The sequence below is a fragment of the Hibiscus syriacus genome, unplaced genomic scaffold (genome assembly GCF_006381635.1).
Source record: "Hibiscus syriacus cultivar Baekdansim isolate YM2019G1 unplaced genomic scaffold, ASM638163v2 tig00111064_pilon, whole genome shotgun sequence".
Classification (NCBI taxonomy): domain Eukaryota; kingdom Viridiplantae; phylum Streptophyta; class Magnoliopsida; order Malvales; family Malvaceae; genus Hibiscus; species Hibiscus syriacus.
Genome location: NW_024062968.1, coordinates 210,697 through 229,967, shown reverse-complemented (window position 1 = coordinate 229,967; position 19,271 = coordinate 210,697).

The window sequence follows — 19,271 nt, the reverse complement described above, 5'->3', positions numbered from 1 at the left end:
CATTTTCGTCCCTATCATATTTTTGCATCGATTTAACCCTCAAAGTTTTTTAATTGTATCATTGTATATCATATCTCCAACTTATATCTCTAAATTATAAACCTTAAGTTAGGATTTAGGGTTTAGGGTTTACAATTTAGAGACTGTGAGGTTATGGTTTATAATTTAGGGTTTTAAGTTAGAGGTAGGGTATAAAATGATGCAATTGAGCAACTTTGAGGGCTAAATTGATGCGAAAATACGATAGGGGCGAAAGAGATAAATTGGACCTGCTACAAGGACAAAAGTTACCTTTTTGCCTAATAACAAATAAGCGTCATGTTAATCACTCGTGACGATGTCGAATCCAACCCTAAAAAAAGATAAATGAAAACTAAAACCAAATAACCAAAAACGTGCCATAAAGGCAAAAGTAAACGTGTCATAAATGCATAACTATTAAAAATAAAAAAACAAGAAAAAAACAAACATACGCTATGATAAAGAAAAGGAAAAATAATTAATACCAACAGTCGACGACCAACACCAAAATTAATGACGCCGTTGATCATAAAGATGGACAAATTAATTATTTAAGGATTAATTTTTTAAAAGTTTGATGATCAAATAATAAAACCAAATTTATTATCATTTATTCTAAAATCTTTCTAAACTAGTGTTGTAATACCCTGAATCCTGGGTGTTGAAAACATTTTGATGTTACGATATAACAAATTAAGTTAAATGAATTTTAAGATTTTACAAAAGATTTTATAAGTATATTCGATGTAATTATTCGAATATCAAAATATTACTCCAAGTCTTTTAAAGTTCATTTTAATCCTTACTAAAGTGTAAAATTATGTTTTATACTTAAACTATTTTAAAACAATTTTACAAAGTATTTCGAGCTTTAATCGAGCCGAAAATATTTTCTTTTTAAAGGGTTTCAAGAAAAATCAGATTGTCCAGGGGTACAGATTCCCCCCAGGGGGAACAGATTCCCCCTCAGAGGGTACCGATTCCCCCTGTCTAACGGTCAAAAATAGATTGCACTTAGGGAACCGATTCCCCATGAGGGGGTACCGATTCCCCCCACGCTCCAAGTTGTTTTATTAATTTTATTAATTGTTTCTCATCCCTAAATGGCTCCAAAACATCCCCAACGACTATATACGACTTCAAACACATTCCAAGATATAAATACAAGCTAAGGACACTTGAAGAAGTAAGAGAACAACCATCCAAGCAATCAAACACAAGAGAAGAGTTTTTCATTCTTATTTCCTCTTTCTCTTGTAAATATTTTGTTCTTGTGAGCTTAATTCTTGTAAACACCTACCTTAGAGAGGTTTTCTTGTTTACATCTTTTATCCTTTTGTAAAGGGAAAAAGTTCTAGCTTAGCCCGGAAAAACTAGGGAGTTTGTAAGGTTACTCTTTATCCTTAAAAGAAAGAACAAATTAGTGAATTTGTTGGAAAATCCTTGGTGAGGAGCTAAGGTAGTGGATGTAGACTTTGGTTGAGAAAGTCGAACCACTATAAATCGCTGTGCAATTCTCTATCTTTCAATCTCCTTACTCCCTAAACACAAAACTGTTCCGACCCCTCTTTGTAAACCGTTCCGGTTATCGATTCGAGCTTCCGAAAATCCCAACACTGGGTCAGCAGTTCGAATCAACCCGAGACCCATTAGATCTTCAAAACTAGTTAAAAGGGGTATTGAGCTTAAGTTGGCCCAAGAGTAAGGAGAAGTGATGATTTTAATTTAGGATTAAAGGAGAGAGACTAAAATAACAATTTGACCATAGCTTGGTTTAAAGGATAAAAACCCCTTACCTTAAGTGTTTTCACATGTAACCTTACCCACCCAAAATATATTCCCCTTCTCCTCTTCTTTTCTCTCTTCCTTTCCTTCTCAAGAGCAAGAAAAAGTTGAGAGCCTTTGAGATCTCAAGATTAGTTTGAAGCAACCAAGGTAAGAGTCTTAATGTCCAACTCTCAAGCTTCATTTCAAGCCTCAAATCTTAGGTTTTGAGCATGGTTTCAAAATGGGTTTCTAAGAGTTTTAAGGGAATCAAAGGATTTAAGCTCTTTTTTAGTAAATAGTAAATTTAAGTTGAATATAGTGTTGTTAACATATTTTCAAGCCCTATACAAGTTATTAATTTCCTTATCTTGCTTTGGTTTAGTTAAAGAGGTGGGAGAAAGCTCAAAAGTAAGGGGTAAAGAAAAAAGTGTCTTCTAGCTAATTTGAGAGAGATTTTAGCATCCAAGAAATCAGGTAACACACTTACAACCTTTTCATACCATTTGTGAATCCTTAGAATACATTCAAGCTAGAAAAGATAAGTTGTAAAGCATGTATAGTTATCAATGGTAGATTTTAGCATTTGGTGTTATTTAACTTGTTTAAAGTCTCTTTATGACACATTCTATCATGTTTAAACTTATATTGGTCAATTAGAAATGCTGGAATGGTTTTTTTGAAGGTTTTGAAATGTTTAAACGCTTGAAATTTTGAAGTTACATAAGAGATTAACCCCCCATGGATGGTTTTGAACCTTTTATCCAGAATGTAAATTTTCACAAAGGTTTCGAAACCTCTACAGTATGTTTTGAAATCCCTGCCCAGACCCTAAAAATTTACACTGAGGTTTTGAAACCTTTACAATAGGTTTCAAAACCCCTACATGATTTTGGCCAAATAGGCCTAGAATAGTACACGGATGGTCGTGGACTTCTAGTATGCTTCTAAATAAGTAAACTTCTAATAAAACTTCAAATGAGAACAAAAACAATGTCTAATTACATTAGAAAATAGATAAATTAGGGTGACATAAAACTAGCCTTGCTTGAATACTCGGGAAAATAACCAGGACACCCGAGTTACTTTCGTAGGTGATAATAGAATCGATGTTTAGAATTAGTTTGGATATCCTTAGGTAGTGCACAAGGTACTTTAAACTGACTAACTATGGCCAAGGCCCGACACTCGTAAGGGATGGGTTAGTCGAGGGTGTTGACCGATAAAGAGTTTCGGGCATCATCCTCGGTAGACTATAGGGATGTGTGAACTCCGAGATGCAAAACCCTCAGCCACACCATGATGTCTACCATAGAGTAGAGAGTGAGTACACTAATGCAATATACTGTATAGCCTGAGCATTTTATTGATACGCTTTTATTATGTTCTAGTTGTTAGCGTGGCTCTGAGCTAGTTAGCTCAGCGTTTGGAATTTGTTTTCTTACGAAAATTAGGTGGACCAGTTGAGGAGCCGTAGAGTGACCAAGGTCCAGACCAAGAGCAAATTAAAATACATCTCAAGTTTTTTAAAGGCATGTATATTTATAAACCTTGTTGTAAAGTTGAGTCGTAAACTTATTTAAGAGTTGGTATGTATTATTTTTGAATGTATAAATTTATTTTTGGAGCTCCCTCGATGTAAAGTCTTCAATTATATTTATGGTTGAATTTATTTCGAAAAGGATTTTAAAATGGTCGTTTTAAATTAAAAGAGATAGGAAAAAGGTTGGTCCACTTCGGTGGTTTCGTGTAGAATCCTAAACAGTCGTATGAGTATCATACGAGTTTAGGGTGTTACAGATGTTACACAATAAGTATGGGTCGGATCGAATCAAATTTTCTAATTTATTTAAACTTGATTTAAATATTATAACTTTTACCCATTATCAAAAGAAATATTATATCATTAGGATGATTCTTATACGCTCGACGAGTAGCGATGAGCAGCACTAACAACGAGCACCATTAATTTAATTTATAAAAAAATAAATTCTAAAAGACTCAATGTAACACCCATAATCTGTATACGTTTCGAAATACGAATTATAGATATCACATCAAACATTCCTATTTTCTTTAAACTGAAACTCTTAAAATTTTGATCTATTTTAAAAGCTCAGATTAATAAATTATATGTCTCGATAATCGAGTAATGTTGTAAAAGAATAATCTATCATTAAAATCAAAATCGATTTTAGACAACAATTAGGCAGTGTAGTGCAGTTTCACAACACTTAAGGAATTGTATAAATGTTGTTGACTTTAAAATCATTGGGTTTTTTCTCTTTAAAACATTTATGATATAATACTATTCGATCATATTATCATATATAATTATGCTAAATAAAATAAAGTAGCCTTACTTTATTATTACATACCATTTTAAAAAGAAATCTATCAGAGCTACCAAATAGATAATTTATACATGCCACTAAAAATTAAATTAATACTTGAGATGTCTTACTGATAAGGTAGGTAGGTTAATTACCACAAAGATGCATTAGAAGCTCCACACTTCACGTCCTTTCCTTTATCTAAACCTACATTTGAAACCATCACATGCTAAGCAAACCTTAGTGAGGCAGTATAACTATTTAAGGTGAGTTAAATTAAAGTATCATAATAATAATTCAAAACATTAAAATTTAAAATTCAAACGAAAACATTAAAATTCTAAACCGACTTATTCAAGCCGCTTTTGCTCGTCAAAAACCTAAAAACCATAATCTCATTATTTTGTCAAAACCATGAAAATCAACATCAGACATAAAAATCATATTATATTATTTTCATTCGTATGTATTTCATGATTCATATCATTTACATATTCCTTTCTTTCATATGTATCATAACTTTCACATTTACCATTTATAGCCCAATGTATATGTAAGAGAATGCAAGGTACGTAAATCAGATGAGTGTGCGCAATAAGCACTTTAGTGTTATCATCAGAATCATAATATGCACGTGCACTCATATCATTTGCACCCACGGTACCAATCATAATGTACACTAATGTACTAGATCAGAATCATAATATCATAATCACTCCACCGTATGGTATGCCAATTGTACCTACAACTCTCAATGGAGCATACAATGGGCTTTCAGATTATATCATATTCATTTATAGATCAACATTCCAATTCAGAACCATTTTCCAATCATCATTACCAAAAATCATTACTTGGGCAGTTCATACCCAACAATCATCTGTTATATAAAATACTTTAGGCAATTTATGCCCAATAGTTTCTTTAGAATTTCATTTGAATAACTTCCATAAAATATTATATATATACATCTTGGGTAATTCACAACCAAAAATCTTTCATAAAATATTCATAAAACGTTATAGAAATTATTCCATAATCACAATTAAATCATACTTCTTGAAATAAAACATATGAGGTTGACTTATCGCAAGTTTTTCTCAATCAGAATAATTAAATAAATAAGCTGTACTCACCTTTGCCTAACTATTGAATCTTTCCTACGATGTTATCTTTTTCTTTTCGTGTACTTTATTCTTTACTTTCGAATCGCTAAAATCGGAAGATTTAATGTAGTCTGTACGACATCACATATATGCATCATTTTAAAACTATATGTTAGTATTTCACTAACATAATGTTATTCCGATGAAAATATAAATTATATAAAAGTGATCGATACTAAATTGTTACATAAACTAAATCATACTTCTGTCATAATTTTAAACTTCTCAAAATACTCATTCAATTCCATAAATATTTATTTTTATCATCAACCCTTCAACTTTTGCTAATTGCACGATCAAGCCACTAATTATGAATTCTTTCTAGAATTCACCTTAACTTTTCCATTAAATTCATAATGATCATACATCATTATGATCATTGCATATTAATTACGAAAATTTCCAGCACCAACAAAATATTCAATTTAATACTTTAACATTAAAAAACTAGCAATTTCACCCTAAACATTCTTAGACTTTTCAAATTCAACCTTCCACCTTTATAAACTTGCAATTTATCCCAACTTCATATTTAAACTAAAAAATCAGCATACTACTAAAATTTCCAGCCTTGCAATATTTTACCCAAATGACAGACAATCAAGCCTAAAACTTATAGGACCTTTTGGATTCCACGTTTAAATTCTTCCTGTTGGGATTTAAGAAGCTCAAAAATGACAACCGAAAATGTGCAAAGAGGGGTGAATTGGCAAATTGTGATTAGGGAGTAAGGAAAAAGAAAGTATAGACAATTTGGCTCAAGAATTTATAGTAGTTCAACTCCCTCAATGAAGTCTACATCCACTACTTAAGCTCCTCACTTAGGATTTTCCAACAAATTCACTAATTTGTTCTTTCTTTTCAAGAACAAAGAGATAACCTTTACAAACTCCCTAGATTTTCAAAGGCTTAGCTATAACCAAAACCCCTTTACAAAATGAAAAAGATGTAAACAAAGAAACCTCTAAAAAGGAAGGTGTTTAAAATTAAAGCTCACAAAAACACAACTATTTATAAGAGAAAGGAAATAAATATTGAAAAGCTCTTCTCTTGTGTTTGATTGCTTGGATAGGTGTTTTAACCCTTCTTCAAGTGTTTTGAACTTGTATTTGTATGTTGGAATGTGTTTCTTGTCTTTTCTAGCCGTTGGAGATGTTTTCTCTACAAAATAAAACTGCTCAGGACAGGGAGTATCGATATTTCATTAATGAGTATCGATACTTCCTTTAATATATTTAAATAAAACTAGTCGTTACTAGCCGTTGGGCTTGACGACATCGATACTGTAACCATGGTATCGATACTACTATGTAAAGTAGTGTCGGTACCCCTTTGGGTATCAATATTTATTTTGCATTATGGAATTTGAGCAAACTGGTAGTGTCGATACTACCTAGAGAGTATTTGTACTTCTCTTACCTTTGGTATCAATACTTCTCTTACCTTTGGTATCAATACCATATGAACAGTCTCGATATTGTTCATACAATATCGATATTTTAAGAACAGTATCGGTACTTCGTATGTGAAAAATTGTTTTTGTGCTCAAATTCAAGTTTTAACGGACTTTGAATTATTTTTGAAAACTTTTGAAAGCTTTGAAAATTTTGAACAAATTCAATTCAAGTCCAAAAAATATTTTGCCTTAATTTTTTATATCAAAACATTATAAAAAGTGGTTCAACACTTCCAAATTTGGAATTCAATTTCAACCAAATTTCTATCTTAAAATTTCAGCATTTCAATATCAAAACACCCAAAATATCATATTCTTGCTATAATGTCCCATAATTCTCAAAGCTTGCAAAATAGCCCTTTTTCTATCTCAATGTCCCAAATTGATCCAATTCTATTTCCAAAGTATGTAGAATTCATCTAATATCAATTCTAGACAATAATAAAATTTTCAATATTTCCCCCCTAATTTTCCCTTTATGGTTGAATACCCTTAATGCACAAGGACTTGATTTTCATTCAATTTCAAGCATGAATTAAATCTCCTAATCATTAAATTCATGCTATTCTAATCATCTTAACATCAAAATAAATCAAAATTCAACCAACCTCCACCAAACCCTAGCTTGGCCAAATCTTATATATATGTTTCCAATCAAATTTATTCACCACATAAGTTTGGAAATTAATCAACAACCTTAATAACATAAAAATCAAGCTTTAAATCACCAAAATCAAACTTGTTCATGTAAGCACGCTTCCATGATCTATTTATACTAATTGATAGAGAATTGCAAGTAGATTAATTCTCTATCTAATAACTTACCCCAAAAATCGATCGAATAACCTTAAAAATCAATTTGAAAATCTTACCCATTTAACTATGGAAGCTCACGACAGTAGCAGAAAGAAGGGGATGATTTCCTTGGTAATTATCAACTAAAACACTTGTCACCTTTTAATTTAATTGAAATTTAAATTCAATTAATGAGAAATTCTAATTTCACTATGATGAATTATGATAATTACCAAATGTCATTGATAATATCTTCCATTAAAATATTCATGGTCAAAGATGAACCAATATGAAATTGACTTTCCACTTTGGCCATGCCATTTTCAAAAATTTCACTTTAGTCACCAAGTTTCCCAATATCGGCTAAATAAGGTAAATTGACTTCAACTCTATTGATCCACCTTGAATTTCAAGGTTCTAAAATATAGAAATAATATTTTCATCCTTTATCTGGCATTCTTCAAATTTTCATGAAATTCTAGTTCGATCCGATTATCCGATTTCTTATCGGACTTTACTGCTTTATAAATTTTAATACAAATCCTGAATCAAAATTATGATTCACACGAAAACAATTTCTTGTGAACAAACTATTTATTTACTAACAAAAATATATAACTTTTAAAATAACATTTTTGGTCCCTGAACTTTTCAAAATTTATACCTTGGTTACAAAACTTATATTTTAGTCACTAGCTAAATTTTGGGGTAATACATTCAACTTATAATTATGAAGGCAAAAGTGTAACTTTTGCCCCCGTAGTAGACTCAATTTATCACTTTCGCTCCTATCGTATTTTCGCATCAATTTAGCCTTCAAAGTTTCTCGATTGCATTATTCTATAACCCTACCTCTAACTTAAAACCCTAAATTATAATCCCTAAACCTTAAACCATAACTCTATTACCTCTAAATACTAATTGAGGATTTATAATTTAGGGTTTTAAGTTAGGAGAAAGACATAGAAAGATGCAATTAAACAAATTTGAGGGCTAAATTAATGTAAAAATATGATAGGGGCAAAAATGATTAATTTGGTCTACTATAGGGACAAAGTTGGCCCTTAAGCCAATTATAAATAAGTTAAAAATTTAAAGATAAATTATTTAAAATAAAGGGTAAATTATACTAGTGACCATCTAACTATTGCCCATTTTTATTTTGACCAATATTTTTGAAACTTTAGGCAACTCAACTATTTAAATGCATTCAATTAAGCCACTTGCCGTTAATATTTAACGAAGAAACTGATGTGGCAGTTAAAATATTTGGAATAATTACACATTTGGTCACTGCTACTTATATATTCTATCAATTTAGTCTTAGTTTTAATAAATTAAAATAAACTTAACCCTTAAATCAAATGGTGTTATGTATAATGATGAATGCAACAACAATGATGAATGCAACGGCTGATCTAAGGGGCCAATTTGTTGACGAAGATTAAGTACAAGACATGGGGCATAAAGAGTAAGCACCACGGGATGAAGAGGGAAGGGAAGATTCGTATAGGTAAAGATGGCAAGATATCCAACAAGAAGAAGAAAGTTAAACTTGGACATACGTCAAAGAAGTGGAAATTGCAGAGTACTCGATATCTCTCTAGCATTATTGTAACATGATGATTACTTTAATCGATTAAAAATCAATTGTATTTAGATTCAGAAAATTAAAAAAAAAACACTAAATTGATTCTAGAGAGACGTACCCAATTAATAGGTTTAGGTAAGGATTCGAAGATACGCTTAATCGGCCTCAAGTATGACTTCCGTTGAAATATCTATGGATGCATAGATCTTTGTTATCTATAATAAATAAAATATTAACTGATTGAGCTAAAAAAAACTAAATTGGACTTTGATTAAATTAAACTAAATGTCTAAATCCAGTCCAATATATAATTAAACAAAAGAAAGTCTATTGTGTCGTAGATTGGTAGGGATTGATCAACTTATTTATAGTTTCCCAGTTCTTTCCATTCAATTTACATTCACGGGCTTTCATTTTTGTTTTCACTACTAGCACATCGTAATTGTAAGGACCAATTGGCTTATACACAGACAATTTAAAAATCAACTGGCTTTCCTCTGGTGTTTTTCTTGGATGGTAAGGATCAATGAATCTTCTACAATGGCAAACTGCCTTCTCCTATAACAATAAAGTTTAAGCCTCTGTTTTCTTAAGATCAAAGCTAAAAGGAGGACCAAATTGAGGGTTAAGTTTTTTTTTTTTTTTTTGAAAGAGGGTACTTTGTATTATAAAGGTTAACAAAGTACACCACCTCAAGGACCTCATTAAAAAACCTCCCTAATCCTAATTGGAGGAAAAAGAGTGTACGTATACACAAAAAGCTTACAACACACAATCCAATTCCATCCCTACAACAATCCCCCCAGTAGTACAAAAATAAGCTAAACCAGACAAACCATTATAAGGAATAGAGAACTAAAGAGGGACCAAACACAGACAACATAACCAATGGAACGGGCCAACACCTCTAACTAAACATCAACAGCGACCAGAGCATGAAAAAAACAATCACTAAGACCTAGAGAAACTCACTTAGCAGAAAATATACCACATCTCTCAGATTCCACAAGCTGCCAAAAACCTCTGACAAGAATAGATGAATAATTCCAGAGATCAAAGAATTCTGAAGTCTGCTCAGCTAACCCGATTCAAACTAAGCACAAGCGCAAAGGACTGAAATAAACACCACGATTAGAAGCATTAACAACTAACACCAAAGGAGAACGATTTCTACCAGGTTACACACAAATCGAACACTACTAAAATCAACAGAGGCCAAATGAAAATCGTCCAAACTCCAACCTACAACTTAACATTATGTAATATCTGATCAACCAACAAAGAAACCCCATTAAATCTGAAAGGAATACTATATTTCCAACAAACCCACACCATACCAAAAACTAAGATTCCAAAGATTCTGAACTGGCCTCCTATTTTCTTGTCGAAAATCCTTTAAAATCTTCTAAGGAAAAGCCCTCACAATTCAGAAACCATAATCCCCAGAATCATCATGACAATAACCATAACTCAATTCTATTAAGTACAAGATAGATCTATACGGGTTTCCTAACCCTCAGGCAATCCAAAATAAGACTGATAATGAAAAGTCCATAAAAAGAACAACCACCTACACAAGCAAAGACAGAGAACGAAATCATAGACTTCACTAACCAGATATCACAAGAGATTCTAACCTATGCAACGAAACGCTTCTCAGCCCTGCAAACTCCACCCCAAAGCAATGGCAACCGCAAGAGCCATCTCCTCTTCAATAGAATCGCCTTGAAGTCCCTCATAAAACACTCCGCCTCTGTCTCCAATATGATTGCGTCTGCTTCTAACCTTAGGCCCACCAACCCGACCACTATGATCATGGATTTTCCTCTTCCCAAAAATGAGTCTCGATGACTCTTTAAGATTTACCCGACTCGCCCACTCATGTTTGCCTTTGAAAATCTATCAACGTTCGAAATCAGAGGGATTATAGGCCTCTTCAAAGAATGCCCAGAACTGATAACACAATTACAGCCGAATGTTCCTTATCCAACACAAAGAGAGAAGACACCTCATCAATTGGCACGTCAAACAGCCTAGAGATGGTGGTGATGCATTGGGTCGCCCAAGCTAGATCCATATCCCTATTAATTATAATTAACCCATCACTTTCGTCGAAAACATGCTGCTCACCTGGCCCATTATAAGAAGAGATAGACACATCGTGAAACCCTGCTGCAAAAGCATCCTTACAGACCACTATATCATCTGCATGCTCCCACCCACCTTCTATAAAGCCATTGAAATTATCACACCTCTGACACACCACCTCGCCCTGTTTTTGCTCGACAATTCCCCCTTGAGACCACCTCCTGCATCACCCTCAACCTCGAAGAATGAGGAATTTGTTCCTTCTTCAACATCCGCACACCACGCTCCACCATCCACCTTGGTTCCATCGAAAAAATCTCTCGCCTCTTCCTGAATTTCGGTTTGAACTTTAATAGAGAATAAACGACCTTCAACTAAAATGAAGAATTTTTCTGGTATAGATGATTTGGACTGAACTTCCAATAATACTCTAGCAACATCAAACCTATCTCGATTGGAAGTTTCTTCATCTATCTTAACAACTCTTCCCCACAAGCTTCCAATATCATTGAAAAGCTGAACACTCCAAATAGAAAGAGGAACATCTTTCAGAGAGACCCAAACTTTAATTTTAAGCCTTTTTTCATAACCCTCCAATAATTCCAACTCATTAAACCATAAACGAATCCAATCATCTCTTTTTAACTAATAAGCCTGACGATCTTTGACATTCTTGAATTGGATAATCAACAGCAGGTCATGCCAAAAGCTAACCTTCACATCCAAGCCTTCTGCTCTGAACGCTGATTTAATAACATTCTCGTTAAACTTGTTCTTAACTTTTCAAACCAAGCTACTTTCCCTCCAAGATAGCTCATTCTTAGAGATTAGAACACTCATACTATCCACAGAAGGTTTTGAAGGAAAGCTTGCTTCGCAGTCGTCAACAACCCTAACATGAACAACTACAGTAGAACCACTATGAATCCCAGCCTGCTGACCAACATACTTCTGAACAGGTATCCCACCTATTACCAACGCACCTCCCTCAACCTCTTTAAACGACCTAGCGTCCCTTAAAGCTGGCTTCCAAACCTTATTAATACTTCTTTCCACATCTACCTTCTTGCTAAGCCTTTCAGTATTATTGTCATAGAAAACACTGATCTTGAAACCATCCAACACCCTACCATCAACTCTCCTAACCACCAAGTTGGGTTCAAATCTATTACTGAACCTAACGAAGCAAAAGTAGAGCCCGTGAATTTTCTTTTCAAACTCTTATACGCAATGAACACATCCAAAACAACACCATAGACCTGAAATACTTCATTAAGAGAAGAAACGTGAATCATCTTGCTAATAAAATTAACAAAAATCGTGAAGCTCGTATCTCTCAAGGTTTGGGAGCTCATCTCACACTCAAGTGAGTGTTAAGTTTATTTTAATTTATTAAAATTAGGACCAAATTGATATAATATATAAGTAACATGGACCAAATGTGTAATTATATCAAATATTTTAACTACCACATCAGCTTCTCCGATAAATATTAACGGCAAGTGACCTAATTGAATGCATTTAAATAGATGAGTGACACGATTGACAAAATTTCAAAAATATTGGTCAAAATGAAAAAGGACAATAGTTAGATGGTTAATGGTATATTTTACCCTTTATTATAAATAATTTATCTTTAAAATTTTAACTAATTTATAATTATACAATGAGTCTTTTAGAATTTAATTTTTTATAAATTAAATTAATTGTGCTCGTCGTTAGTGGTGCGTTATAAATTTTAAAAAAATATTAATATGAGATGGAATTGAAACTAAAATGTTGAATCCCATGTGAATTCATATGAATGATTAGTGATTCTAATTTCATGGTCACCCCTCTAACCCTTTAACTTAATTTCCTTTGACCTCGTTTGTGATGTCTCAGCCATCCCCACTCTCTTTCAATTACCCATTTTTTAATGCTCAAAATCAATCCAATTGCTCTAAAATTTCTCTTCCAATTTGTTTTTCCCCAATAACCTATTAATATTTATTTTATCTTTTACTCGATGTCACATTTTAAATTAATTAATTTTATATTGTGTAAATATTTTATATTTTTAATAAGATTATTAAAGAAGTTAAAATAAATGTACATTAATTGTAGGAAATAAAAATATAGGGTAAAGTACATAAATGGTCCTTTGGTTATAGGATATTGCTTTATTAAGTCCTCTAACTATTAAAAGTTACAAAATAGTCCTCCGACTATCGGGAGTTGCTTTGTTGAGTCCCTTGACTTTTAAAAGTTACAAAATGGTCAGTTGACTATTTATTATGTTCCAGACTCATCTTTTTCCGTTAAAAAAATTGACGAAAGTCTGAGATGTATGTTAACCTCCTGACTGGGGTATGCTAAAATCTTATCTCATAATCTCAAACGACTATCATATCTTAGTTAGCATGTTAACATCCAACTCAGATGACCGTTAATTTTTTAACATAAAAGGACGAGTTTGGAACATAATGAATAGTCAAGTGACCATTTTGTAATTTTAATAGTCGAGAGACTCAATAAAACATTATCCTATAGTTGATGGATCATTTGCGTATTTTACTCAAAATATATTAACCGTAAAAAAATAAGCTTTTTACATTCTTTCAATGATTCTAAAAAAATTTATGAAATTTGAAAGGTTCAATAAAAATATAAATTTAAAATTTTACAGTAAATATAAGTGAATTCAAACTCTTTAATTATTCATAAATTTTACTCTCTCGTCCATTAAAATTATTTCTTTTGTGTTTTAAATTTGTCCAATATTAAATTGTCTTTTTGAAAAAAAATCAATAACTTTTATTAGACACATTTTCTATCGATGATTTTCCCTAAAAATCACCCTAGGGACCTTTATTTCCCTGTCAGGCACCGTTCAGACTATATTTCCCGATCTAAGACTCTTTGCAGAAAGGCGCGCCCCTTGCAGTGCGCTTTACGCTGATCTAGCGCCACGTGGGGTAAGGCGTGCCCCCTGAAGCACGCCTTATGATGAGTTGGATACACGTGGCTAATGCGCGACCCCTGGGGCGCGCCTTACGCCACATAGGGATATAGCGCAGGGCAGGGGCCGCCCCTTTCAATTATCACACATGCATAATGCAAGGCGCGGTGCAGGGATCGCGCCTTGCATAATTTACCTGAACTTCTCGGCTTTTAAGCATTGTCTCTCCGCTATAAATAGCCCCCTCCCCGTGAACTTTCTCACAACTCCCTCTCAACCGAGAAATTAATACAAAAATCCTTTCAACCAGTAAATAACACCGACAATCCTCTTATATTTGATTCAGAAGTTCGTTCGATCTTTCGTTATAAGGTAATTTTGTTATAATATTTTTTATAATTATATATGATTATTTGAAAAAAAATATTATACTAATTGTTTTCAATTAATTTCTGTGTTTGTAAAAATGGAAAGCGGAAGCATACGTCGAAATATTTTTACGGTGCAGGTAATATTATAAAATTATATTATTTAAATTATTTACGTTTATGTGTAAAAATTTTATTGTGTTATATTTTCGTTCATATATTATTTATTTAATTAGGTTTGTTTTAGTTGTATTTTTGCAAATATAATATTGTCGCACTTTTAAACTCTACGAATGGCGCGACTTTCAGCTATTGTTTATTATGATGAAGAAATTCGAGAAGATGAAACCGATGTTGTTTTCGTATCAAATGAGCGTGTTAAAATATCATTTAAGAGAAACATAACTCTTGAGGAGCTGATAACGAAGATTTCGAGGAAGGTTCATGTTGAAAGTAATAGAAGAATGTTGTTGTTGTAGTAAATATTTCCAACATCATTGTTGCCATTAACTTATAATGCGTTCGAACTATCGAACAATGATGATGTTGAAATGATGGTTGATTCTCAAAGTAATTATTCAGACGGCGATATTCATATGTATGCAAAGTTTGTTCAAGTGCGTGCTAGTCGGGGTCAGTCATTAAGCTCCCACAATGGACTGGCTGAACAAGTTGATCAAGTTGACAGCCTGACTACAGTAATCTGTAATGATTTTAATGCCATAATGGAAAATTCGCATCATTGTTCCGTCACATCAACTTAAATGGGGAGACAGTCATCGGTAACTCCATATGATATGTACCGAGGTGGGTCCACGAACAATCTATATGGCAACATCGCGTCCAGTTCAAGGGGAAGGCATTCATCTGCAAATTTCTTTGACCTTAATATGGAGATGCATCGACGCAACAATCTGTGCAGTTTCTATTTGACACGATGGCTCAAGCTCCAGGGGGAGGCATTCGACTGCGAGGTTTTTCGATCTCAATGTCGATATGCCTTCTAGTTCAAAGGGAAGGCGTGCAAGTAGTAGGTTCTTCGACCTAAATGTGGAGAGCATGGAGGAACCATTATCTCCACCAGAAGAACCGCTTCGTGAGCCTAGTGCAGATGGTGCTGAGACTGGAGTATTCATTCAGCCAGAATCACCGCAATTCAACTCCGATGATGATGATGATGTAGATTGTTGAAAACATTTTGATGTTTCGATATAACAAATTAAGTTAAATGAATTTTAAGATTTTACAAAAGATTTTCTAAGTATATTCGATGTAATTATTTGAATATCAAAATATTACTCCAAGTCTTTCAAAGTTCATTTTAATCCTTACTAAAGTGTAAAATTGTGTTTTATACTTAAACTATTTTAAAACAATTTTACAAAGTATTTTGAGCCTTAATCGAGCCAAAAATATTTTCTTTTTAAAGGGTTTCAAGAAAAATCAGATTGTCCAGGGGGTACAGATTCCCCCCCAGGGGGAACAGATTCCCCCCAGGGGGTATCGATTCCCCGGGAACAGATTCTCCCCCAGGGGGTACATATTCCCCCTGCATGGTTTGGCTACGAGAAATAACAGATTACTCGAAGGGAACCGATTCCCCCCTTGAGGGTACCGATTCCCTCACTGTTCATCAGCCCAACGGTCATAATATTTGAATATTATGAAGGGGTATCGATTCCCTATGAAGGGGTACCGATTCCCCCCATTCTGGGCAGCCTATTTTTACAGAAAAATCATTCTCAAACGGCTCCAAAACATCCCCAACGGCTAGATATGACTTCAAACACATTCCAAGCTATAAATACAAGCTAAGGACACTTGAAGAAGTAAGAGAACAACCATCCAAGCAATCAAACACAAGAAAAGAGTTTTTCATTCTTATTTCATCTTTCTCTTGTAAATATTTTGTTCTTGTGAGCTTAATTCTTGTAAACACCTACCTTAGAGAGGTTTTCTTGTTTACATTTATTATTCTTTTGTAAAGGGGGAAGGTTCTAGCTAATCTCGTGTAAAAACTAGTGAAAGGTTCTAGTTTAGCCCGGAAAAACTAGGGAGTTTGTAAGGTTACTCTTTATCCTCAAAAGAAAGAACAAATTAGTGAATTTGTTGGAAAATCCTTGGTGAGAAGCTAAGGTAGTGGACGTAGACTTTGTTTGAGAAAGTCGAACCACTATAAATCACTGTGTAATTCTCTATCTTTCAATCTCCTTACTCCCTAAACACAAAACTGTTCCGACCCCTCTTTGCAAACCGTTCCGATTGTCGATTCGAGCTTCCAAAAATCATAACATAGATGAAGTTCCCTCAAATGTGGCACAAACTGACACTCCAGCACACATGTATGAAGTTGATTATGGTCCAATGTACGGGCCAGAATTTACGGATATGCCTCATCTCAGTGACTATGGATATTACTCATCAATAAATAATGGTGAGTTATCTTTAGGCATGGAGTTTTCAAGCAAAGAAGAAGCGATGATGGCTATAAAAATTTACAATATCCGTAATTCTGTTCAATCCAAAGTCGACCGCTCCACGACAGAAAAATATGTATGTCACTGTGCCCGACATGAAAATGGATGCAATTGGATGGTTCACATATCGAAGAGGAAGAGGAAAAACAATAGATGTGAAATAACAGTATACAACGGTCCTAACACATGTTGTGCTGGAGGGATCAACCAAGATCATCCCAACTTGGACTCTGAAGTGATCTGCCAAGCCATCATGCCCATGGTAAAAGCAAGCTCTTATATAGCTATTGTTGTGTTGATTTCAGCTATACAATCACAGTATGAGTATATTGTCTCCTACAAAAAAGCTTGGTTGGCAAAACAAAATGCCATTGCCAAACTTCATGACGAATGGGATACATCTTACAACGAACTTTCAAGTTGGTTTAGGCTGGTGCGGAGGTTGAATCCTGAGACAATTGTGGACTTCGAAACCTCCTATACATACCATAATAATCGAGTTCTTCGCGATCGATGCCAATTCTACCGGGTTTTTTGGACTTACCCTCAGTGCATTAATGTTGTCAAATACTGCAAGCCTGTGGTCCAGATCGATGGGACTTTCTTGTATGGTAAATACAAGCAAGTTTTATTATTGGCAGTTGTCCAAGATGGTAATCGCAACATTCTTCCAGTTGCTTTTTCTCTTATTGAAGGAGAAGATACAAATTCTTGGGCTTTTTTCCTCCGAAACTTACGTGCACATGTTATCACGATGGAAAAAATATGTGTCATTTTAGATCGCGGAGCTGGGATCAAAGCAGCAATGGAGTCTTTGGGTCCAATGTGGCAACCACCCCTTGTCCAACATAGGTATTGTATCCGACACATTGCTGCGAACTACCATCGAAGGTACAAGAAGAATGATGAGCATCAATTACTTGTGTGCATGGGTAAGTGAAATTGATGTAGTTTGTTTTCATTCGATCATTTTAATTTTGCAAAGAAACAAAGTTAGTAAGTTCTACATTTTTTGATCGGGTTACGAACTACTTCCTCAAACATTTGAATCCATGCTTCAAGAATTACAGGCGGAGAACGAGGAAGGATACGATTACATCAACCTCATCGATAAAGAAATGTGAACAAATGCATATGATGGTGGATATCGATATGGACACATGACGACCAACTTGGTTGAGGCAATCAATTCGACCTTAAAGGGTGCACGTCACTTACTTGTAGCGGCTTTGGTAAAAACTACATATTTTCATTTGGGCCGCTTTTTGCAAAGCTCGGGGGACAAGCTCAAACCTGGATACAAGGCGGTCATGTCTATCACCCTAGATTAGTTGCAGATCTACGAAAAAATTGTTGCATCAAATGGAATGTCTGTAACAAGCTTCTCTAGAACACATGCAATGTTTAGTGTCACAGAGTTACCGCGACCTCTTTAAGGGATTGAAGCTACGTCGTTAAGAGTAAATCTACAGGACAGAACGTAGGACTGCGGGTTTTTTCAAGCTCTGAAGTATCCATGCTCTCATGTGATAGCAGCTTGCTCGCATACCCATCAAGACTATAACCGTTTTTAGGATCCCGTATACCTACTATCATAAGTTTTAACGAATTTGAGTTCCCCCCATAGGTAATATCAAAGACCCTGATGAGGTTCAGAATTGGATTCCGATTATACCAAATTCGAGTTTATTGAGGGAGCGTTGTCGTCCAAAATCCACTCGAATTCATTGTGATATTGATATTCTAGAAACAAATAGACACGACAAAAAGTGTGGACATTATAGAATCTCAGGATACACTAGGAGAACATGTCCACTTCTGTTGTCATCAAGTAACAATTGATGAGGAACTGATGTAGTTGTTTATCAAATAATAATTCGTGTACTTTAATTTGTATTTACTTAAAGTTAATGTCATTCGATAACTGCTGATGAAGATTAAAAAAACGATACAAGAAAATGATATTGGACGTTGGCGTTATATGTGATTATAATAAAAGAGATAATAAGTGACAAACTTAAGAAAGTTATCGAACAAAATTATTTAATTTTTATCAAACTAATAATAATTCGGTATTTGAATATAATTCTAACTACAACAAACTTAAAATAAGTATTAAATGGTAACTAATAACCAAATTACAATAACTGATATTAAATGGTAATAAAAAAAATTATCAAAATAAATTAATAAAAAGTCCAACAAAATAAACAAAATAAAATTTAAAATTATCAACCAAATTAACAAAATAAAGTAAGTATTTAATGATAA